Source organism: Chenopodium album, chromosome 23 (genome assembly GCF_948465745.1).
Source record: "Chenopodium album chromosome 23, dcCheAlbu1.1, whole genome shotgun sequence".
NCBI classification, from domain to species: Eukaryota; Viridiplantae; Streptophyta; class Magnoliopsida; order Caryophyllales; family Amaranthaceae; genus Chenopodium; species Chenopodium album.
Window position 1 is genome coordinate 13,748,411 of NC_137856.1, and position 25,106 is coordinate 13,773,516.

Below are 25,106 nucleotides of genomic sequence, written 5' to 3' on the forward strand. Positions count from 1 at the left end.
ACCTTTGGCCAATTTGATTCGATGGAGAGATAAACCAGTGGCTCTTTCCATTGTACAAGCAAGATTAGTTGGATTAGCTCACTTTTCCGTAGGTTATATATTCACATATGCGGCTTTCTTGATTGCCTCTACATCGGGCAAATTTGGTTAATTTTTGTGTTGTCTTCACGAGAATCTCATTTCTTTGGATGGAGAAGGCAACCCCCTTTCTTATACACTTTTACATCTAGGATCCGACTTGTATCATTGATACTAATAGGAACTGAACCATTATGGCAAGGAAAAGTTTGATTCAGCGGGAGAAGAAGAGGAAGAATTTGGAACAAAAATATCATTTGATTCGTCGATCCTCAAAAGAAGAAATAAGCAAAGTAGCATCGTTGAGTGATAAATGGGAAATTCATGGAAAGTTACAATCTCTACCACGTAATAGTGCACCTACGCGTCTCCATCGACGTTGTTTTTTGACCGGAAGACCGAGAGCTAACTATCGAGACTTTGGGTTATCCGGACATATCCTTCGTGAAATGGTTCATACATGTTTGTTGCCAGGGGCAACAAGATCGAGTTGGTAAACATAAAAAAATATTTTCATTTCTATGATCATCATCGATCGTAGATAGACCCTTTACCATTCTGTACAAATGGGGTATTCTATTTGTACAGATAGGGTAGAGGGCACATTCCTTTTTTGTTTGTCCATTCGTTCCCAACTTTTTTTCGACGCGGGGTAGAGCAGTTTGGTAGCTCGCAAGGCTCATAACCTTGAGGTCACGGGTTCAAATCCTGTCTCCGCAAAATTTGAATTTTGTCCAAAATTTTAGGTTTGAATTTGTTAACTAGTAAATTAACTAAATAAAATACTACTAAATAAATATTGAAATTAATTGAAATTCATATTTATTCGGTTTTCTTTTTGGGGGAGTGAGAAAATAAAAGAACGCGAAGGATAGAATCACTACACTATCGGGATCGACTATAACTATAACCAAATTCTTTATCATAGTAAATAAATTTACTTTCCCTTGAGCGGATAGCGGGAATCGAACCCGCATCTTCTCCTTGGCAAAGAGAAATTTTACCATTCGACTATATCCGCATTTTTTCCTTCTTGAGAAGGAATATGTCCCTGCATATACATAGATATATAATATATGTCTCGATGATATTTGTGTAGAGTCGGACCAGATACTCTCTTCAAGTCGATTCCGATTAAATTCTTAATTTCTTTATTTATTTGATTCACTTCATTGAATTTGAAGAAATTTCGGTTTGACCCCTCCCTCTAATTTTGTTGTTTTCGTTATTTGTTTTGTTTGTCTTTTGGGGAACTTTTTAATTTTTTTGTTATATTGATTAAATTTTACTGTGTCTCACAACCCGAAAGAATTCAAATTCGGGGGAGGGGTCATTTTTGGATCTGGAACAAATAGGTTCAAGAGATTAGAGAATTAAGGATACCCACCAGAAAGACTAATCCAATCCATAATGATGTACCGGAAAATACAAAATTTTTGTTACTTGACCAACCGTCGGGAGAAGCAAATACAACGGGTACGCTAATCAATAAGATTGATGAAGTAGCAATTAATGCAAAAACAGCCAATTGAAAAGCTATAGTCATACGTATAATCCTCCAAGCTATCAACAAACAAACTATATACCATTTGATCCCTTTATCAGTCATTGTACTATAAAGTAATAAATGTATCACGGAGGGATTTTAGACTATTACCATGGAATTCATTGATTCTATATAATATCACTTATTACCGCTTTATTCAAAGATGGAACTGCTGGGAAATTATTAATTAATAATTAAATACTTAAATGGGCATGATAGATCATTTATATATAATATACAGATAAATGGATCACCCTATCAACTTACACCTAAAATTTTTCGACAATTTCGGATGATATCAGCTCATAGAACCATGTTCTATTCGGGGGAATAAGAATAAAATAGAAATTGACTTATGTTGGAGAGATGGCTGAGTGGTTGATAGCTCCGGTCTTGAAAACCGGCATAGTTCTTTGTTCAGAACTATCGAGGGTTCGAATCCCTCTCTCTCCTTTTGTTCGTTCAATAGAACTGTTTCCTTCTTTTATTAGTTTTGCTTGGTCTGTTAAAAAAAAGAGAATGGCTCGGCTAGGTGAGATAGCCGAGCCAGAAAAAAAAAAGAAATTAAATTACATCGAAATGAGTTGAAAAAAAAACAAGAAAAAAGGAATACTTTTTACGTATGACCTGATCCCCATATGTAATATGTATGATGGAAGCCAATTGATTTATACCTTAAAACGTTGAATTTCTTGTCTCAATTAAGGGGGGTCATCGAAAGAACAGGTTCAAAATCACGATCAATTCCTTTTTCAAATCCTGCTGCAGCTGCACGAGCCCTTCCCGCATGCCACAAATGACCTACGAATAGGAAAAATCCTAAAACAAAATGAGAAGTAGCTAACCAACTTCTAGGAGAGACATAATTGACTGCATTGATCTCGGTAGCCACCCCACCCACAGAATTTAAAGAACCTAAAGGAGCATGAGTCATATATTCTGCGGAACGGCGTTCTTGCCAAGGTTGTATGTCTTTTTTCAGCCGACTCAAGTCCAAACCATTTGGACCTCTTAGGGGTTCTAACCAGGGAGCGCGCAAATCCCAAAACCGCATAGTTTCTCCCCCAAAAATAACTTCTCCAGTCGGAGAACGCATTAGATACTTACCTAAACCAGTAGGTCCTTGAGCGGATCCCACGTTAGCCCCAAGACGTTGGTCTCTAACTAAAAAAGTAAATGCTTGAGCTTGAGAAGCTTCTGGTCCAGTAGGTCCGTAAAACTCACTAGGATAAGCAGTATTATTGAACCAGACAAAGCAACAAGCAATGAAACCAAAGACAGATAAAGCACCCAAACTATAAGACAAATAAGCCTCTCCAGACCAGACAAGTGCGCGGCGAGCCCATGCAAAAGGTTTAGTTAAGATATGCCAGATTCCACCAAGTATACAAATGAAACCTATCCATACATGCCCCCCGATTATATCTTCCAAATCGTCCACACTAACAATCCACCCTTCTCCTCCAAAAGGCGATTTTAGTAAATAACCAAAGATAATACTCGGACTAAGGGTGACGTTGGTAATTTTTCTTACATCTCCGCCTCCTGGAGCCCAGGTATCATATACGCCCCCAAAATAAAGAGCCTTGAACACTAGAAGAAAGGCGCCTATACCTAACAAGATTAAGTGAATGCCCAAAATTGTGGTCATTTTATTTCTATCTTTCCACACATAACCGAAGAATGGAAAGGATTCTTCAAGAGTTTCAGGGCCCAGAAGTGCATGATAAATACCCCCAAAGCCCAATACGGCCGACGAAATTAAGTGAAGGACTCCTGATACAAAGTATGGAAAAGTGTCTATAACTTCCCCGCCGGGGCCTACCCCCCAACCTAGAGTAGCTAGGTGGGGAAGTAAAATTAATCCTTGTTCATACATCGGCTTCTCTGGTACGAAATGAGCCACTTCAAACAGGTTATGTGTCCGCCTACCATAACCTGTTAATAACCTGTTAAACAGGTTATCTGTAATTTTTACAGATATGGCTCATGGAGAGGCTAGAATTTATTAGTCCTCCTAATAATATTGACAAGTATACTCCCAACTGCTTTGTTCGGCAAAAGAAGCATTTCTCTTTAAAGATGGGTCGCCGTGAGTGGGGCAAAGTGTTTGCCTCAGGTGATTACTCCATTAAGTGGGTCATTCCTTGGTGGAAGCTTAAGAAGATGATTGGTTGTAATACTCAACCCTTTTGTCGTCTTCCTAGCTTGTCAAAATTGACGTTTTATTATCCCTGTAGAGTAAAGAGACAATATGGAATTGCACAAACTATTCCCACAGGAGATCTTCGTCGTCCTTATGAATTTTCTGTTTTACAAGAAGTTGAACGCTTTGACAAGTATTGGTCTGCTAGACCTTTATGGGAGGTGATTACCCATAGGGTTCCATCTTCTTTGTCCAATAATGTGAACCAATGGTTAGATGGGAGATCTCAAAAGGACCAAATCAAAGTAGAGAAGACCAATGTGAAGACTCGCCTGGGAGATAAGAAAGTTCCTGCTAAGGAACGCCTAAGTGAAAAGGTTGAGTTTAAGACTTCTGTCATGCCTAAGAAGAAGAGCTCTAACAAGGACAAAGGAAAAAGAAAAGTGGACTCTACAGAAAAGAAAGTTTGGGTAAAGAAGAAACATGGAGGTTTTGCTGAGGGAGAGACCATCTATACTAAAATAGAATGTAGATCTTCTAATGGATGTCTCTTAGTAAAAGTAATGGATGAAGAGGAAGACACAGACAATAATTGGAAAAGAATCAAGAAAGAGAAGAAAGATTAGAGCATTACTTTTCTTATGATTTATTAGACAATTTAATTTGTTAAGTGAATTTAAATTTCTTTAAGCTTTATTTCATGAATAATGTAATTTCTTATTTATTAATGCAATTTTAGCTTTTAATTAAATTAGCTTTACATTTTGTTTGTTTAAAGCAATGAAAACAACTCAAAATATTTTTTTCGGAAAATTTCTTCGAGTAGGAAGTCGAAAAATTTCTAGAATGCACCAAACTTGCCCAGATGCTTGCAGGAAATTGGCGCTGCTCTTTTGATTCTGTCGCCTGGCGACAAAATTGTCATCTGGCGACAGAGTCTATTTTATGGCGACAAACTTGCTTTCTTTTGCTTATGCTTTTATTGATGCTGGAACGCGAAAATTTTAAAAATTAAAGTGGCGGTACCCTTTAAAGGGTTGCCTACGTATCCTTTCCTAAGGAGTTTTCCTACGTATCCTTTCCTAAGGAATCAGGCCAAACGTAGCTCTCTTGAGTGTCCTACTCAAGTAATTATGGGTAGTACTTCTTATGTTGGTCAATATTTGTCATGTTTGAATTGAAAATCCATTGCCATCCATGTCAGTTAATTTAGCCGCGCCTCCTGACAAGATCGTTTTGAGAATGTATGATCTAGACCAATTGGGCCTAAACTTGCCTCTTGGATCCAAAACATTATTCCTTAGTGTTTTTAATACCAAGTCTCCAACCTTGATATTTCTAGTCTTGACCTTTTTGTTGAAGTGTCTAGACATACGAGTTTGATAGCATTAGGTATGCTGTAGAGCTTCTAGTCGCTTTTCGTCAAGTAGAATTAGCTCTTCATACCGTGCTCTAGTCCATTCAACTTCATCGAGTTTACTTTCTAACGCAATGCGTAGAGAAGGTATCTCTAATTCCGTAGGTTGTACGGCATCCATTCCGTAACTAAGGCGAATGGCGTATTTCCTGTTGATGTTCGGATTAACGTGCGATAACCCCAAAGTGCAAAATGGAGTTTGTCAAGCCAATCCTTGTAATTTTCTGTCATTTTCTCGATGATAGTCTTTAAATTTTTATTGGCTGCCTCAACTGCTCCATTTGCTAGAGGCCTATAAGGGGAGGAATGATGATGTTGAATACCATACTTTTGTAGCAATTCTTCACATTCGGCTTGAAAGTGAGTTCCATTGTCCCTTATCATCTCATGTGGGACTCCATATCGATAAATTATGTTTCTTTCGATAAAGAGTGCTACATGTTTTGCAGTGAGTTTAGAATATGATTGTGCTTCAACCCACTTTGTGAAGTAATCAATTGCGACTACGATGTATTCGTGACCTCCTGTTCCAGGAGGTGTGATTTTTCCAATTATATCGATTCCCCATGTCGAGAATGGCCATGGTGATGTGTATGTGTAGAGGAGGGATGGAGGAATATGCTGGAAATTTGCATAAATTTGGCATTTAGGGCATCTTTTTACATATTGATGACAATCCCTGTTCATGGTAGTCCAATAGTATCCTTCTCGCATTATCTTTTTGACTAGCATTTTGCCGTTAACATGTGTTCCACATATTCCTTCATGGACTATTCTCATAGCCCTTTGAGCGTCCTTTTTGCCTACACATAATAAAGCTCGACCTTTAGGTACCCGTTTGTGTAACTCATTTCCTATGAGCACGTATTGGGAAGCCAAAAGTCTTAAAGCTCTTTTTGCTCTTTTGTCAGCCTGAGGAGGGTATTCTCCTTTGGTGACATAATTGAGTATATCAGTATACCACGGTTCTTCTTCTTCTTCTTGGGCCATTTCATCGTCTTCTATAGCTTGGATGTATGCCGGTTTATGCCTTTTCTCTATAGTTAGAGGCATTTGTTCAATTTCCTTAGGAATTCTAACCATTGAGGCTAGTCTTGCCAAGGCATCGGCGAATTGATTTTCTTCTCTAGGTAGATAGGTGTGTTCTACCTTTTTCCAGTTGATCGGTGAGAGTTTCCATGTATGTTTGGTAAGGAGCTAAGCTTTCGCTCCTGACTTTCCATCTCTTGGAGATTTGGTTGATGATCAAAGAGGAATCTCCGAAAATTCGAAGTTTCTTTACACCTAATGCTAGAGCTATTTCGAGGCCTACCACGCATGCTTCATATTCTGCAGCGTTGTTTGTAACGTCGAAGTCTAGCTTTATTGAGATTGGAACATGTTCCTCTTAGGTGATACTAATAGGACTCCTACGCGACATCCCTTTTGGTTTGAGGCTCCATCGAAGTATAGAGTCTAGGTATCATCTTCTGTCACCATCAAATCTTCATCTAAAAATTCATTATCATGCATTGGTGTCGAATCTTCTATTGGGAAGTCCGCTAGGAAGTCCGAGACCATAGATCCTTTAATAGCCTTTTGAGGCATGAATCTTATATCAAAATGGGCTAGATTAACTATCCACCATGAAATGCGTCCGTTAAGCGTAGATTTCTCGAATAAGTACTTGAGAGGATCTATTCGTGACACTACAAAGACTGTATGAACGAGCACGTAGTGTCTTAAATTGGTTGTGGCCCACACCAATGCGAGGCACAATTTCTCAACTGGTGTATAGCGTGTTTCATATTCGAGCATCTTTTTGCTTAGATAGTAGATGACATTTTCTTTTTCTTCTACTTGTGCGAGCATAGCCCCCATTGTTTCCTTGGTGATTGTTAAGTACAACCTAAGAGGGATTCCTGGGAGTGCTGGAGCTAATACGGGAGGATTGGTGAGATAGGCTTTGATCTTCTTAAAGGCTTTTTGACACTCATCGTCCCATATTACTGGTACATTTTTCTTGAGCTTCTTGAATATTGGTTCGTATATTGTTGTTAACTTGGATATGAACCTACTTATGTATTGCAACCGGCCAATAAATTCCCGAATTCGCTTCTCGGTTTTGGGCGGTGGCATTGACATGATTGCTTTGATCTTGGTTGGGTCTATCTTTATCCCTCTAGAGCTTATGACATATCCCAAGAGTTTTCCTGAGGTTACTCCAAAAGCACATTTGGATGGGTTTAACCTCATGTTGTATTTCCTTAGCCTTTAGAAGAATAATCTTAAGGCCACTTGATGTCCTGGACGGTCTTTGGATTTCAAAATCATGTCGTCCACATATACTTCAACTTCCTTGTGCATCATGTCATGGAGTAGGGCAGTCGCTGCTCGTTGGTAAGTAGCACCCGCGTTTTTCAACCTGAATGGCATTACCGTGTAACAGTAAGTACCCCATGGTGTTATGAATGTTGTCTTTTCCATGTCTTCTTCGGCCATGAGAATTTGGTTGTACCCCGCGTATTCATCCATAAACGAGAGAAGTGCGTGATTCGCTGTATTATCTACCAAAATATCGATGTGTGGTAAAGGGAAGTTGTCCTTTGGACTTGCCTTATTTAAATCTCGATAGTCGACACACATTCAAACTCTATCATCCTTTTTCGGAACTGGGACCACATTTGCGACCCATTTGGGGTATTTGGATACCCTGATAAAACCCGCGATTATTTGTTTTTGTACTTCTTCTTTTATTTTAAGAGCTACATCGGGTTTCATTTGACGTCACTTTTGTTTAACAGGTTTCATTCCTGGGATTAGTGGTATAGTGGGTTGAGCTATTTTTCTATTAATGTCTGGCATATCTTCGTATAACCAAGCGAATACATCGATAAATTCTTTAAGTAGATTAATTAAATCGGTTCTTTCATCTTTGTTTAGCGTGAGTCCGATTTTAACTTCTCTTTTAGTGGTTGGATCTTTTGAGATGTTAATTGTTTTAGTATCCTCAATTATTGGTGTCTTGTTTTCAAGTGTTTCCATTTCTTTAATAATTTCTTTGTCATTTTCATCATTAGTTAAGCAATGCTCGTCATCTTGAGTTAAAGAAAAACACGAAGAGTAAGGGGAAGAAGACATATTATTGAATTCTAAAATCATTACATTATATAAAGAGATGTCCGTTGGGACTTGATTACTAACTATCCTAGGAATAGAAATAGAAGAATTAGATGGAGGTCCTACAACTAAAGACTTAGAGGACTCGATGGGGGAAGACTTTGACTCGGACTCTGACTTAGACAATTCTTCAAACATTGGCCCTTGTCATGTAGTTATAGAGATCTTCTTTCCATTTGCAGTAGTCACCTTTACTGTCTTGCGCCATCCTCGCACTTTGTAGGACCGTCTGAATGAGTGAAGAGTTATCTTCTACATATCTTGGCTCATTCTTTTCTCGCCCAAAGAGGAGTCCCATGACATTAAAGTCAAAGCATGGGGGTGCTTTCTCCTTATATCTAGGAGTTGGGATCTCATCTAGAAAGAAACAATCCAAAAATATTTCGAACCCAGGTTGTCTTATGCCATTTACAACGAATGGTTCCGAAAATTCATAACATGGATAATCCTCTCCCTCTCTTATAAATTGTCCATTTAAGGTAAGAGGGTATTGATCCATTGGTATTACTTTCTTTTGTGTGCGAGCGTTCCTACGTGCCTTTGATTTTTCCTAGGATCGCTTAAGATCTTCGAGAGTTGGTTCGAAACCAAGTCTAAAAGTGCCTAACTTAGGGAGGCCAGGTAGTCCCATATGTTCGGCTATCTCTTTCTTCTTTCCTAGAGTCATTCCAAGGAAGTGTCCTTGTTTTCTCAAGATAGCATTGGTTACCATGTTTGAGTGGAGGTCATAGTGAAGAGGGGTCCTTTCATCTTCCTCTATCAAGGAGACCTCTTCATTAAAGCCCACAAATCTTCATCGTTCTCATTATGCTCCACATTAATTAGTGGATTTTCTATTGTTTTGATTCTCATAGGTGAAGCATCGATCGTAATCGGTATTCCTCCAACTATGGCTTTTACTTGTTGATGAAGAGATGAAGGGACGGCCTTTAGGTCATGAAGCCAAGGGCGTCCCAATAGTAGATTGAATGATACCTTGATGTCTACCACTTGGAATGTAGTAGCATGTTCGATTGCTCCCGCCGTTATATTCTTGGTGATTGTACCTAATGCTTGGCGACGTGAGTTATCGTAGGCTCTTATTCCTTGTGTTGATGGGGATAAATCCTCATATCTTATTCCTAACATCCTCGCAGTTTTAAGTGGGCAAACATTAATTGTCGACCCATTATCTACACGAGTCACAGGGACGTTCATTCTCTTGCGGATTACTGTGAGGTTAAGAGCTTTGTTATGCTTGTCACCTTTCGGCGGTAAATCCTTGTCGGAAAAAGTGATCAAATTGATAGGGCTTGGGAGATCACTTGTGAGAAAGTTAGCCAACCCCTCAGGAGTGGTGTCCGAATCTATCCCTACTTTAGCTAAAGCATCCATGACCGCAACTCTATGCTCTCGTAATGTAGCTAGAAGTTTCCATACATTAATTTCGACCTTAGTCTTTTTTAACTGTTTGACAACATCGACGTCCTCTATAATAGGTATGGGAACTTGTTGAATAGTAGGTATAGGTTGTGTTGTGATGGGAGGTTGCATTCTCCCGGACATCTATAGGTGAATATTCTTCGTCCCAAATGTCACATAGTGGATTTATCGCCGAAAGTGGAGTTTCTTCGAAATCTTTGAGGTAGACATCCTCATGATCACTGTCCTACACTCCGTTAATTGTAGCTTCTCGCGGGAGTCGGACTAGCTTCTTGTCATCAATCAGTCGTTGGATCAATACTTTGAACTTAAAACAATTTTCTATTATATGTCCTCCTGACTGATGATATGAACAGTAATACCTATCTGTCCTTTTATGTGACTCAAATGGTCTCGGTTTGACAGGTTGAATCTTACCATTCTCGGAGGGCATTTTGAACATATTTGCATAAGATGTCCCAATTGGAGTGTATTGCATATTCCTCCTTTTGGGGGTGTCAATCACTTGGAGGGAGAAGGGTTTCTTCTCCCTTGGTGGAGGCCTATTTTTAAGTAACTTGTTGCGTTCTTGTAGAACCTCCGTGGCTTGATGTATCAACATGTTTGGTTCTGACATAACCTGCATAAGCATGAAGACTTCCTGTTTAGTTGCAGGTTCTTGCCCATAAGGGAAAGATTCATTAGCATCTTCGAAGATTTCCTCTTCTTCAATGGCCTCAACAGGTTTAATAAGATTCGATGGGTCAACTTGATTTTCCTCCTCGGAAATAGCCAATGAATCCGATAGTGGTGCAGTGTTGATGCTTGGCTTCTTGCTTACAGGGGGCAATGGAATTTTGTTGCTATCAATTAGATCCTAGATAGCTTCCTTTAGCTTCCAACTATTTTAAGTGGTATGGCCCCTACCTTGATGATACTTACAGTGTGCATTTGGGTTCCAGCTAGCCGTTCTTCTTTCGACAGGTGGGTCCCCAAACGGTTCAATAGGAGTTATAAGACCTTTTGCGTGTAGGCGATCGAACGCGGTGTCATAACTCATGCCGATAGGAGTATAGTTCTTCCTAAACGGTTTCTTTTGTCCTTGATTATTCATAGCAAGGACTTCATTCAAACTAAAGGTGCCAACATTATTTGAGTGGGCGGTTTTGGAAGAAGAAGGATTGTCGTTCTTCTTGCCTTTCCAGCCACTGTTGGAGTTATTGTTGTTAGCAGATTTCTGTTTCGCTAGGTCGTCTTCAATATTATTACCAATGTCATAGACGGCCTTGAAAGTGTGCAAGTTGTTTTGGTACTTGAGATGCTTTGAGTATTTTTCTAGGAGGTTCTTGATGAACATCCTTACAGATTCTTTTTTACTAGGCACCTCAACTATTTTTGCGGAAGTTTCCCTTCATTTGTTAAAAGAAGGAAGTAAAGCCTTTATTTTTTTTTTGTTTCAGTATTTCAAGTTCCCTATGATCGGTTTCAACTTGAACATTGCACTTGTATCTATCAATGAAAGCACTTACAATAGACTCCCAACTAGAGGTTTTCTCTTTGTCAAGAGTACCATTGTTGACACACGGTTTCTAAAGATAAAGAAAACATAAAATGAAAAGCTTTCTTATCTATTCCCTTAATGTTCATTACAGTTTCAAATGCTCTTAAATGAAAATAAGGGTTATCCATTGGCTTGAATTTTAGGATGTCGTTGGCATTGAACTTCTACCGAAGAAGGTCCTTGTCCACCGAGACCCCTTGTGAGCTAATCCCCTGGAATCTATAGTCATTAGACAGTTTGCTCAATCTTTTGTGAATAAGCTCCATTTTTTGTTGTCTTGCAGGGTCATTGATTTGAAGAGTTAGACCCTTCAACATCTCAGCCAGGTTAGCCACCTGTCCCTGAACCTCATTGAGTTCTTCTTGACTTGCCATTATCTTCTTAGCTTTCCTTTTCCTACCAATTGGCTTATCAAAAAGTAAGACTTGAACGAATGTGTTGTCCTTGATTAGACGCCCTTCTTTTTTTGACCACGCGCTGAAAATTAACCATATTCGTTTTAATGACTCGACTCAAATTGACTTTGATTTTATGGTTTAAAAAGCAAAAAAGAAAAGAAAAAATAGGGTGCATATTTTTGGGAATGGGTTCAAACAAGTGGTTAATTGGAGGATTAATATCTGACTTACCCCCCTGAAAAAAATGACGGAAAACACGCATTCAAGACTCTCTAGACATGGTCATGGTGTGACAAACATATTAAGTGTGTGCTTTATAAGTGTGTGGGTTTTGCGGCGACATCGTGTAGTTTTATTCCTTATCAAATTCTATGCTTTTATGGACTATTTTTCTTATAAATAGGGTCCTCTACCTCCGTTATTCAATCATCAACTCTCATCAAGGCTTACTTGATATTCTCTCTCTCTTTCTAAACCAACCCTTTTGCAAACACGATTCCGCACTCACAAGATCTTGAAACACCTAGCCAAGTTCGAAGTTGCCTTCGCCCTAGACGTGAAAGATTTATACTTTTATGAGGGTTTGGTCCCAAATCCAGTCTAAACTTTTTAACTATTTCTTTCAATTGATTAATTTAATTCTTTGATTTTATTATTTTCTTTGAAGTTTACTAACGCGTGTATTTTGTTATTAGAAAGAGGTACGAGGCTTCAGCGTAAGTAATTAGCTTACTCTCTATTTATTTCAATGTAGAAAGCATGCTTAGATTTGATTAATTCCTAGTATCATGTTATGATGTTATCATTTCTTTCTAGTATCATGTTTAGGGCGCCTTTTATTCTTTCTAATATCATGTTAGTACCATGTTAGGGTTAAAGCTTTGATTTTTAATGCTTAGTGACATGCTAGGATTTGTTATTAATCTTATTAGTATCATGCCTAGGATCTTGCTATTATTATTTAGCTTTATTATTTAACATGATTATTGTTATTATTATTATTATTATTATTATTATTATTATTATTATTATTATTATTATTATTTTTATTATTATTATGTTGCTTTGTATATTATTGTTATTGCTTGATCACGCATTTTATGCATGTTTAATGGGAATGTGTACTTGAAATCACGCTTAATAAGATAATTAATAATTTTATTTAGGCTAATATGATTTTAATTCAAGTGATCGCCAATAATAATTTTGTTTGTGCATTAATATTCAACCAACATAGATTAAAAAGGTTTAGGGCTAAACCTAATGATTGCATGTTAGTCAAAAAGCGCGCATGAATACGAGTAGAATAAAGTAGAGGCCTATTTTATAGGGCGAGTTCTTTCTCTTTTAGATTGGATTCGTACCCTCATCCCTGAACCCTATTTGGTTCAAGACCTTTTGGAGTTGACGATCTCATGGATCGTTAAGGGGTGTAACCTCCACCCTGTGAACGGTTTACAAGTTCCTAAAACTTGTTGGCGACTCTTTTGCTCTCTTTTCTTTCCCTTTGGAGGCCACCATACTTAAGTGTATGATCACAGTGGGGTTCAAGCTTGGGGTTATGATGCTTGAAATATTCCCTACGGTTTTTTGGCGACTCAACTAGGGAGGATTTCTATTTTAATTCCTAATATTTATTTTGGTAATGATTTAGAAAGAGCGGATTAGACTCGAAAAGTTCTATGTATTTCATGTGCGTAATTTTGATTATCATTATTGTTATATGCATAAAAAAGGTCCTCATTGGATAAACCATCCGAAATGAGTAAAAAACATAGGATTTTTAAACGTAGGAAATTTGAGAAATGTCTTTCACAACTAGAATCGAAATAATACTGCGAAATCTGGAAAATTCTAAGAACGTAGAAACCTGCTGAGGCATGTACGAACTAGGGTCCAGAAAACAGGGCTTGTCGCCTGTAAAGGGCTTCTGTCGCCTGGCGACAGGGGTACTTTGGCTGCGACAGTCACTGTAGTCCGGCGCCAAGTTCTTCTTATACCGAGCCAGAACTCTGCCTTCTTGTTTTGACCATTTCTAGCACTGTTGACTCGATTCTACTTCCTGAGTGAGTTTTTCTCTCTTTTCTGAAACCATATGTGTTTCACATATGGCCATAACCCTTTGGGGGTTCACACTCCATCTACCCAATCGAACGCTCCTGGCAATGACGGGGACATCCGAGTTTGTGAATCTACCAAACCGTGGAAGCAAGTTTTTTAACTTGCGGGGTCCCATCCATACGCGCCAACCCTTCCAAAGGTAAGGCTTCCGCACGATACATCCGAACTCATAACCATGGACCCTCTTTGACTAACCCATATCTTTGAACTTTAGAGAACTAGAGCCACGGTTAGGTTGCAAACTCATTGCATCATGTTGTGACTACTTGACTACATGTGCATCTCTTACTTGTGCATACTTATTATGTGACTAAACTAACTGTTTGGTTTGACTTGTGTTTGTAAATAAGTCTTGAAATAAGCTAACTAATGACTAAAAGACTTTGATTGATTAATTGATTAATTAATTTGAACTAATTAATATGCCTTATATCGAGTCATAATTCCTTTAAGTCAACTCGGATTTTTATTCCCGTATACTGCACAAGCATTAACTTGTTTTGGTCATAGCCGGAGTTCTAAGAAGAACTAAGAGTCGTATAACCTATGGATCTATATCCCTGAGTTTTATCTTTCATTAGGCGTTGGTTTCATCCCATCAGAGTCACAGATCAAAAGTTATGACTAAAATACTACAGTCTGTCAAATTTAGTGCACATACGTGAAGTCTTAACATAGTTCTTGCTTGAGTCTAGTCACATAGTATAGCCACATGGTCATGACACAAGTCTTAACATGTCACCTACACTCACTAATCTTAGCACACACTGTGTATATGTCACCATGACCATGTCTTAGGTTCATGCATGAGTCGTCTTTCCGTCATTTGAGTTGGGGGATTCATTCTATTTCTAATTTCCTCCATATTTCTCCATCTACATCATCTTCCCACTCTCCACATACTTTCTCCACACATATCATTCCCTTCATTCTTTCATGATCTCTTCCCATCTATGCATGTTGAATCGAGTTTGAGTCATGTGATTGACAAGAAAAAAAAGTAATGATGAGACAAAAGACAAGGAAAGTTTCTTACCAAGATTTCATGCTTTCTTCTTCTTTTTTTAAACCTTTCCCCCATAAGTCTAGCATAGGCACCTTTTGTCTTTCTTAGATTTATTCTATAGGTTTTTTACGTTTTCCTTTTAATAAAATGAGCATTTTATTTCTTTGCATGATCATTACATTGTCAAAAAAAAAAAAATCGCCAAATTAAGCACAAGGTATACTAATGATTTGAGGCACCCCTTGTAGCCATATCATATCTCTTACCCATCAAATATATAATCCCTTTCTTTATAAACCACTTTGAGCCTCATCTAAAGATATACCTTTCTTTTTTATACCCACATCTACCTAACCTTGGGATGGGATGGTGTACAATTTATGCAATTTCAAAATACAAAAGCTTGAATGATCTCAAAAGAATAAAATATAAAAATAAATAAAAGTGTACAAAAGGGCAAGTGTTCCAATGTCTATGATATGAAAATATCTTTGATAAGAACACGTCTCAGATTGCGTTTCTTATCGAGTGCTCGTTACCGTGCCCGAGAAACATGAATGCCAAGTGAGTGATAGACCACATGATTGGGATTGCCTACACTTATAAAAAAGAATTCGAATATGATAAAAATGCAAAAGCAAAAAAATTGAGAAAAAAAAAATACAAAAGCAAAAAAATAGAGAAAACAAAAAAAAAAATTACAAAAGCAAAAAAATAGAGAAAAAAAAAAGAGTTAAAAGCCTCAAGCATAAAAATACAAAAGATTCAAAAGCATGGTTGCACACCTTGGGGGCTTATCTAGGGTCTTGAGCCTTTAGCCCCTTTTTTCTTTAACCTTTAGCCTAACCACGTTACAACCCTTAAAAAGACCTTTTTGGGGTATACACACACTTGTGCGAGGTTCGGCTAGAGCTACATTTGGCCTGATTCCTAACGGATACGTAGGCAAGCTCATAAAGAGGTGCGGCCGTAATAAAAATGCATTCATATTCACATTCACACACTTACACCATGATCATATCAAGAGATCTCCAATGCTCATCCCTATTCACTTAGAGCTAGACTTGGGACTTGATCCCTACATTATTAGCCTACCTAACCTAAGAGTCACCATTATTTGACTCTTCTCAAAATATTTCTCCACACCGTTAGCCTTTGCAGCCTAACTTTAGTGTCACTTTCACACACAGCACAGATACATGAACCAAAGATACTTCCCTTAGGAACCTTTTGTCATGAAATCTTAACGCAACGTTAAATCATGCCTTGTCATATCTAAATCACTCATCACTCATCAATCATAATCATCATCATTGCATCACAAAGTATGAAGTACTTAGCCTCCGCGCCTAAGCTACCTAAATACTTTCAACTAAGATTATCTAGGATGAATTAATCCTTGCACCTTGAGAGATAGCATCAAATGCATATACTTGATTAAGCTCATTCGACATGCACCATCAAACACTTTGATTCTTTTCGCGTCTTTCTTTTTCGGGAGAAAGTCGGTACCCTCCACAAAAATGACGGAAATTTTTTTCTTTTTTGCATTTTCGAGTCATGTACACGAGTCATGTACATTGAGTTATGTAATGTCATATCACATCGAGTTGAGTCTAACACATGTGTCAAAGCACATTAAGTCACACGAGTCATGAGTCACACGTGTCAATTCACCATGGGTCAACATCAAGTCAGTCGGTCACATTGAGTCAACCTCAAGTCAGTCAGTCACATTGAGTCAACCTCAATTCAGCCAGTCACATTGAGTCAACCTCAAGTCAGTCAATAAGCCTTAGGTTAACCCTAAGAAAAACATCAAGCCTTAGGTCAACCCTAAGAAAAACACCAGAAAAGTCTTTTGGCAATTCTTTTGATTTTTACAGGATACAACCATTCAAAGCTTTTTTGCTTAGAGATGCGTTGACATCCTATCAAGCTCTTTTGTTCAAAGACACGTGGGCATCCTATCATGCTCTTTTGTTTAGAGACGCGTAGGCATCCTATCAAGCTCTTTTTATTCAGAGACGCGTGGGCATCTTATCAAGCTCTTTTGTTCAGAGACGTGTGGACATCTCATTATCAAGCTCTTTGTTCAGAGACGAGTGAACATTCCTCAAAAAAGCTCCATTTGTTTAGGGAATTTTTACCCTAGACAAGTGGACTAATGAGGAGGTGCCATGTGTCAGAGGTTGGCAGGTCATCCTTGGCCAATCTCCAGCTGACACGTGGCCTCTCCAGATACTTTCTTAGAATTGCGGCCTTCAAGGGCCCAATTCCCCAAAATCCGCTATTTGGCGGCGCAGCCCATCAGTCCTAGGTCAGAATGACCTAGGGAGGGGCACTTTCCCAATGACCCTATAAATAGGGAGATATTCCCCCAAATTAGGGGACATTAAGAAATTTACTATCATTTATAACATCCTATTTTCTCTCTTATTAGAGAACTCCTGAGCTTGGAATCCAAGCAAATCTCCACCTAAATTTCCGCACTTTTTTATTCTCCTTCAAGTTACTAACTTAAGCGTTGGAGGCGGAGCACCACCCAACCGGTGTCTCCGTTGTTTTTGCAGGTACAGAGTCAGCAGGACCAGTCTTCGAGTTGTAACTCTCCCAAGGGACAAAAACACCCAAAACATTTGGCGCCGTCTGTGGGGAGAGTACCTCAAGATGGTTCAAAATTCTGTACCAATTCTCAATTCTACCTCTCTACGTCCTGTTACTCAGACAGGTAACCAAGAGGATTTGCAACCGGTTATTCAACCGGAAGGTTTTGAAATCCCTCAGCCTCCGCCTCAGCCTCAGCCAGAGGTATTCACTGAGGAGGAGGAAGAAGAAGAAGACAATGATGTGGAGACCTACATAACCAAAGATGGCTCCCTCATCTCTAAATCCATTTATTCCCAGAGATCAACTGGAGCAAAATCTAGACCAGGCGGGTCCAAGCAGGCGGCCCACTGGGAGGTCAGACGGGGCAACCTGGAAGACCAGAGGAGAGGCTCCAGTCACCCGGAACAAGCTCATGAAATTCATGAACTCCTTCAAGGGTGAAATCAAGGAGATAATCAACAACAAGGTAGGCTCTAGCAAGAGTCCGCCGGCTAAAAAGACTCTCAATGATGGGAAGAAGAAGAAGCCGGTCAAGGACATGCAGCCAACTCCTCATCCAAAGGAGAAGGCAGCCGCGAAACTTGACTGGTTCAAGATTCTAATGCCCAAGAGGCAGCCCCGGCAACCCCAGCCGGAGGCCAAAAAGACGTCTACCTTCGATTCTAGAGAAGTCATCAATCGAAGGAGGCAGCAACAGTCTGAGTCAGCTTCTACCTCAAGCTTTCCAGACAGCTTCAAGGAAGCTTCTACAAGGAATTCTATGTCCTTGCATGAGAGTCGGACAGGCGGTAAATCCGTCAACACCGAACCTCAGCTGATGATAGGGTCTATGCCATACGCACCCCAGGCGCAGTATGGGCAATATGGCCTCCAATTCATGCAGCCACCCCCATTCGGAGGTCAGGCGGCATATACCAATATCCAGCCACTGGACTGGCAGCTCCGGCTAATGAGGCTAGGCGAACAGCCGTCTGCCTTTGCAGCCAATATAACCGAGGCGGCTCAGCCGGCCAAGGTTAAGAATATTTTGGTTGGTGCTTATGATGGCACCACCAACCCAGAAGACCACCTGATGGCATATACCAACCTAATGTGTTTACAAGGTTGGGACGATGCCACCTGGTGCCGCTGTTTTCCGGCTATATTGAAGGGCATGGCCCAACAATGGTTTGGCAACTTGCCAGCCGGATCTATTGACTGCTTCAAGAAGCTAGCCTTCTTGTTTTCCACTAACTTCTCGATGAACATCCCTGCTAAGAAAACAAGTTTAGACTTGAGCACCATTAAGCAGGGAGAGAGAGAATGGCTACGCTCATATGTCAGACGGTTCAACCTGGTTAGAATTCAGATCCAGGGGCTGTCTGACGAGGTAGCATTTACAGACTTCTTCAAGGGTCTGAGAGACGGGTCGGCTTTTAAGTTCGACCTTGTCAGAAAAGGGGCATTTACGCTACAGGCGGCCCTGAGGGAGGCGGAAAGCTATATACAAGCAACCGACCTCTGCACGCCTGGTAGCCAGTCGGACTCCAAGAAGTCTGACAAGCAAAAAGAGAGCCGATCTGCTCAGCCGGCAAAGAAAAAAAAAGAGAGCAAGAAAAGAAAAGAAGTCTGGGCGGTCAGTGATTCTGAGCAGCCGTCCCAGAAGAAGAAAAAAGAGTTTAAACCATACGTTCCCTGGTATGAGTTTAACAAAGACTGCAACTCCATCCTCATGGAGGTGAAGGACCGGCTGTCCATAGAGAAGCCGAATCCAATGAAGAGTTCCGTCCAGTCACGGAACAAAAATAAATTTTGCCAATTCCATGAGGAGGTTGGCCATGACATCAACGACTGCTTCAGTTTACAGCGGACGTTAGACCGTCTGGCTGACAAAGGGCTTCTAAAGTCCTACATTTCTAAGTCCCCAGCTGGGGCAAAGAAGAAGAACAAGGGTCAGTCCTCCAAGGCTACCCCCCAGCCTACTAGTAGTTCGGATACCGACAAGGATCTGGTCTACACTATAGCAGGCGGATTTTCATGTGGTGGCCCTACCATCCGGGGCACCAAGAGCCATCTTCGAAAGATGGACAAGGATGATGATGATGAGCAGGCGTCTGCCAGTTCCACCTTCCCAGACGTCCTCATAACTGAGAAGGACAGGGGCAGCGTCCGCCGTCCGCATGACGACCCAGTCGTCATTGAATGTAAGGTGCCAACCAGCTGGTTGGACGGATCCTTATCGACACCGGCAGCTCGTCCGACATTATCAGCCTCCGGTGCTTGCAGAAGCTGAAATACAACTCCAGCAGCATGCATCCGGTCACCCACCCCTTTGTTGGTTTTGGGGGTGGGATTGTCTATCCAGCCGGAAGAATTGACTTACCCATCCGGTTGGGTGAGAAGGGCCAGGGACGACATATTGTCATCAGATTCTTGGTCGTTGAGGAGTTGACGTCTACAACATCATTCTTGGGAGGCCAACCCTCAACGAAGCCAAGGCGGTAATCATCCCGTCTCTCATGCTCATCAAGTATGAGAAAGATGATGGTTCTGTTGGTTCCCTGAACGGGGATCAGAAGACGGCCCGGGAGTGCTACCTATCAGCCGTCAAGGATACTGTGGCCTCAGACGGCCAAGGGAAGGAACCAATAGACCTTGACAATGTCAAGGATGCTCCTTCACCCCCACAGCAGCCAGTAAAAAGAGAAAAGCTGCAGAGCTGGTGGTGGTGAAGAAAGAAAAGAAATAGCAATCACTGACCGGTGAACGGTCAAGCTCCGTCCCCAACCGGCTTGTGAAAATATTGATCTTGTTCTGGACGACAGCCGTCCAGAGAGAACTGTTAAGGTTGGGACAGTTGCTAATGCTGTTCTGGGTGCAGACTTGCACCCTCTGCTGAAAGAATTCAAAGATGTGTTTGCCTTTGAAGTGGAAGAGATGCCAAGCATCAGCCCGGATCTCGCTGTCCACAAACTCGCCGTGGATCCAAAAATGAAGCCCATCCGGAAAAAGAAAAGGAACCACGGTGAGGAAAGAAGTCAGGCGGCAGCTGCCGAAGTAAAAAAGCTGTTGGATGCCAGGTTCTTTCGGCCTTGTAATTTCCCCGATTGGGTGGCAAACGTTGTGCTTGCAAAGAAGCCGAATGGTACCTGGCGGATGTGTGAAGATTACACAGATCTCAACAAGGCATGGCCAAAGGATAGTTACCCACTTCCAAAAATTGAGAGCTTAGTCGATTCAACAGCCGGTCATGCCTTGATGAGTTTTATGGATGCCTATTTCGGCTTCCATCAGATACCCCTGTGGAAAAAAGATCAAGAAAAGACGGCCTTCGTCACTGATCAGGGGTTATTCTGTTATACTGTGATGCCGTTTGTCTTGAAGAATGCGCCGGCTACGTTCCAACGGATGATTAATACAGTCTTCATTAGTCAAATTGGGAGGAACGTAGAGGCGTACATTGATGACTTGATAGTCAAATCCAAGCAGCAGGCGGATCACCTTGCTGATCTCCGAGAAACCTTCACCACACTCAGGCGGCATAGGGTTATGTTAAATCCTAAGAAATGCGTCTTTGGTGAGGTGGCTAATGTTAAATCTTAAGAAATGCGTCTTTGGTGTTGAGTCTGGGAAGTTTCTCAGATTCCTAATTGATCAAAGGGGGATAGAGGCTAACCCTGAGAAGATACAGGCAGTAATTGACATGAAGTCACCCCGCACTGTTAAGGAAGTTCAGAGACTCACCGGTTGCCTTGAGGGCATGGTAAATGAAGAACGTTCAGAGACTCACCGGTTGCCCACAGACAGCGCTTGGTAGCCTTGAGGGCATGTTAAAACACCCAAGGGAACGTTCAGAGACTCACCCAAGGGAACTTGAGGCATTCAACAAACTCATCTCAGACGGCATAAAAAAGAAAATTGAAAGAGCCGGTGGTTTGAGGGCTGAAGAGTTAATTCATGTCCTTTGGGCCATCCGGACAACTGCCCAGGGGTGAACCGGAGAAACCCCATTTCTCATGGTATACGGGGCTGAAGCCGTTTTACCCATTGAACACTATGAGACTACGCTCAGAGTGATGCTCTATGAAGAAAAGGCAACCGGTAGGACCAATGAGCTTGGAAAGCTAACTCCTAATTGGGAAGGTCCCTACCGGATCTATGAAGAAGTTAGGGATGGCACATACCGCCTAGAAACCTCAGACGGTAGACGCCTGCCTAGAACTTGGAATGTAGATAACTTAAAAAAGTACTACTTCTGAGTATTGTAAAGTTTTTTGTAACAAGAAGTGTTAATGAGAAATGCTTTTGTTTCATTTATTGTCTTTTTATGTCTTTTTATTTCCGTTTGGGTTTACCCATACAAATGTTGTGAAGTTTAGTAGCAAATTTAATGTGTGAATAACTTGAGGCCAATGGCCAGATAAAAAACTAAGTCTGATACTTAGTATATAAAATCAAAGTCCATATTGACAAGAGGCCAATGGCCGGATCCTTAAGCTAAGCACAAAACCGTTTAGTGGCTATGCAACCGGTCTCCAACTAGACCAGAAGCCAAAGGCTAGATGGTTGTCTTTTTTACAAATTCGTCTATCCTGTTATGAATATAGGCGTCCGGCGACACCCCTCCGGGTGCAATCGTCGCAGAGAACAGCCACCTTGCTCGTTCTATATACCTATGCAGGCGGCAAAGATTGAGTGGCTAGATTAGCCAACTTATAGCTGTCTGACCATGTTTTTTCTTCTAAGTAATTTTTGGTTGTGTAGACTCCGGCTGCCTGCAAGTATCAGCCAGAGTATCATCATAAGTTTTTACTTAGGAAAATTTTCTTCAAGTAGCGCACTTATAGGGCAAAACCTTTTTGCGTAATGGCTATTAAAGAATACCTAGGCAGTTTGATACCGACTGGGGCAGAGGTTGTATGCCTGTCATTTGACCGGCTGTGTACTTGGTTTGGGGCAATCACTATTGTGATTGATTGTCTTACAAACATCCCATACTCTTTAAAGTATGAGAAGTTTCCAAGACAATCAATCCTTTTTCAGATTAAACCAACCACACAGCCGTCCAGGGGCAAGGACAGCCGGATTTGTACCTGCCGCATGCTTTTCATAAGATAGGCAAAATCACAAGTATATATTGAGTATATATGCAAAATTGAAAAAACTAAAAAAATTGAAAAATTGTGCTAGTATAAGAAAACCGACTGAGTCGGTGTACTTCAATAAATTAAACTGGCTCAAGGCCAGAAATGATTGTCAACCGGATCTACATCCGGTATACAGAGAAAAATAAAAAAAAGAAGTTACACAAATACTCGGCGCACAGGCCAAAAAAAACAAAGGTTGGCATACAGCCGCTGAGAAAAGAAAGAAGTGGTTGGCATACTGCCGCAGAGAAGGAGGGGAGCTACGCTTGGGGCTGTTCCGGTTGGGCTGGAGTTGTAAAAGGAACATCATCCGGAACCACAGCCTCTTCAGGCTGGCTGTCCTTGGTGCCCAATTCCTTCATTATCTCATCTAAGTCCGGCTCCTCTGTGTCCGAAACCTCAGCACCATTTTCCAAGGTCCAGTCCTTGAAGCGAGGCGGAGCAGGATCCCCAAGAACCTTGGCATCATACGCCTCAGTGGCGTAGTTGTACCTCAGTTTGTAGACTTCAAAGTCTACCTCAGGGTAGAGAAGCCCCCAAGCCATCCGGAGGTGGATCTCATTATCCCGCTCATTCTCCTTGATAAGCCGTCCCTGCTCAGCCGTGAGCTCTTCTTCATGCTGACTTTTCAGAGTGGCAAGCTCAGCAATCAGCCGGCAGTTTTCAGCTGGAGCTCCGAATCACTGATCCGGCTGTTAGCCTCATCATTAGCAGCCATCAAGGTCTTGACCAGCTCCTCCTGTTTCAACCCAATCTCAAGATCAAAGTTAATATATGCATATTCAGCAGAGTTGAGATTGGCTTGAGCCCTTTTCTTGGCATCAGTTACCTTTTCTTGTTTCTTCCGGAATGGCACCCGGAGATAATCAACCCGGACCATAACCTGAGCAAGGTCATCCGGGAAACTAAACACTTAGCAAAATTGAAAGAGAAATGAAATGAAAAAGATAAGGGGCAAGTTTCACTTACCTCCGCCAGCTGCCCCAGAATCTGGTCGAAGTCGACCTTATGGCGGTTGGGTATGGAGTTCTTCTCCGTTTTAGTGAGAGTCCTCACCATCCGCTTGCCAAACCCCGCCAGGTCCGGGGGCCAGAAGTAGCATCTGCAGCATAAGAAGGACTTGGTGAGAGACTAGCAGCGTATTTGGCATTCATTCTCTGCCGGCTACTCACGGAACCCCCGGAAGGGTCAGTAATAGTCTTGACGCGCATAAAATCAAGCGGCCAAGGAATCTCTATCTTACCTTTGGAGTCGACCCTCGCCGGCTCCTCCCCTGCGGCTGCAGCACCACCTGCAGCCCTGGATGGCTTGCCATCCTTCAATGCTTCAGTAGCATCCGGCTTTCTCTTAGACTTCTCTGAGTTTTCACTCAGAGTTGCCATGGCTTCAGGGCCTTTTCCCCCGGTTGTTGGGTGGCCTTTGGCATTAGTGCCGGAGACCATCGAGGTTGCCTTCTTCCCGGCTTTGGCAGCCGACTTCTGAAGGTTCTCATCCCCAGGTCTTTTTAAGACCTTTGTTACGGAGCGGGGGAGGATGCCAGTTGAAGCCTGCAAAAAACGCAAGGAAATCGTGAGTCATCCGGTATCGAAAAGAACTTGAAAAAATTCAAGAGAAGTTTGAAGATTATCTTACCCCGCCTTTTTTGGCCTCCTTGGCCTCAATGGTGGCCTTCTTGGCCATAATGTTTTCCTTGCGGAGCTGAGCCGCAGACTTAGCCGGAGTCTTGGCTGGGTCAACCATTCTCCTTGCTTCCTCTGCAGAAAAACATGAAAAGTGTTAGAACAAGAAAAGGTTCAAAGCATTGAAATTTAAATTGCAGGCGGAAGACCGCCGGGTGGGTGAGTGTATCTACCCTTTGGTAACATAGGGCTCAACCTGCAGGCGGACAAGAATGTCTCATCCGCAAAGAAATCCGGGTGGGGGATCCAGTTTCTTGGAACAACTATGTGAGTCCCATCCCCCAAGGGCTCAGTTGTTGTCTTGAAGAACTCCGGCTCTATTATTTGCTCCCGGGCTTTGGTAGTAAGAGCTGGTCGTATACACTTCTTGCCCACCAAAGCCGGCTCTTTGTTGTAGCGCCGGAGGATCTTGTTTATTCTCACTTGAGGGGAAGAGACCAAGTACCACTTGTCTTTCCAGCCTCCCCACTTGGACACCTTGTCCAAGGTCATCAGATATTCCGGGAGCGTGGAAATAGTGTACCACGCTCCATATCCGCCTGGGGCACTCTTGAGGTAGTGCATGTGGGCGAAAGCAGTGAAACTGGGCTCAATGTCCTGGAGCTTGCAGGCGGCAATGTTGCTCAGGATATTGACCCAGGAGTTGGGTGTCAATTGCCACACCCCCAAGTCGTACCCCTTCAGAATCTTCCAGATGCCGCGGTGAAGGGGAAAGCGGAGGCCGGCTTCTATCACCGCCTCATAACAGACAAAGTAGTTGTCTGCATTCTCAATATCATCCCCCAAGCTAGAACAACCTCAGCCGGAGGGACGATGATGTCCTAGTCATCCCCAAAGGGGTGTTGTTGTTTGAAAGCC

General features: G+C 41.5%; 3 non-coding genes across 3 annotated transcripts; 2 read left to right on the forward strand and 1 right to left on the reverse strand.

Annotated features, from left to right (window-relative positions):
• Positions 1–724: 724 nt before the first annotated feature.
• Positions 725–798, forward strand: TRNAM-CAU (transfer RNA methionine (anticodon CAU)). Its single transcript has one exon. It is a non-coding gene; the product is annotated as a tRNA-Met (tRNA).
• A 230-nt stretch (positions 799–1,028) lies between these two features.
• On the reverse strand, positions 1,029–1,099 carry TRNAG-GCC (transfer RNA glycine (anticodon GCC)). Its single transcript has one exon. It is a non-coding gene; the product is annotated as a tRNA-Gly (tRNA).
• An 885-nt stretch (positions 1,100–1,984) lies between these two features.
• Positions 1,985–2,077, forward strand: TRNAS-UGA (transfer RNA serine (anticodon UGA)). The gene has a single exon. It is a non-coding gene; the product is annotated as a tRNA-Ser (tRNA).
• The last annotated feature ends 23,029 nt before the right edge of the window (positions 2,078–25,106 follow it).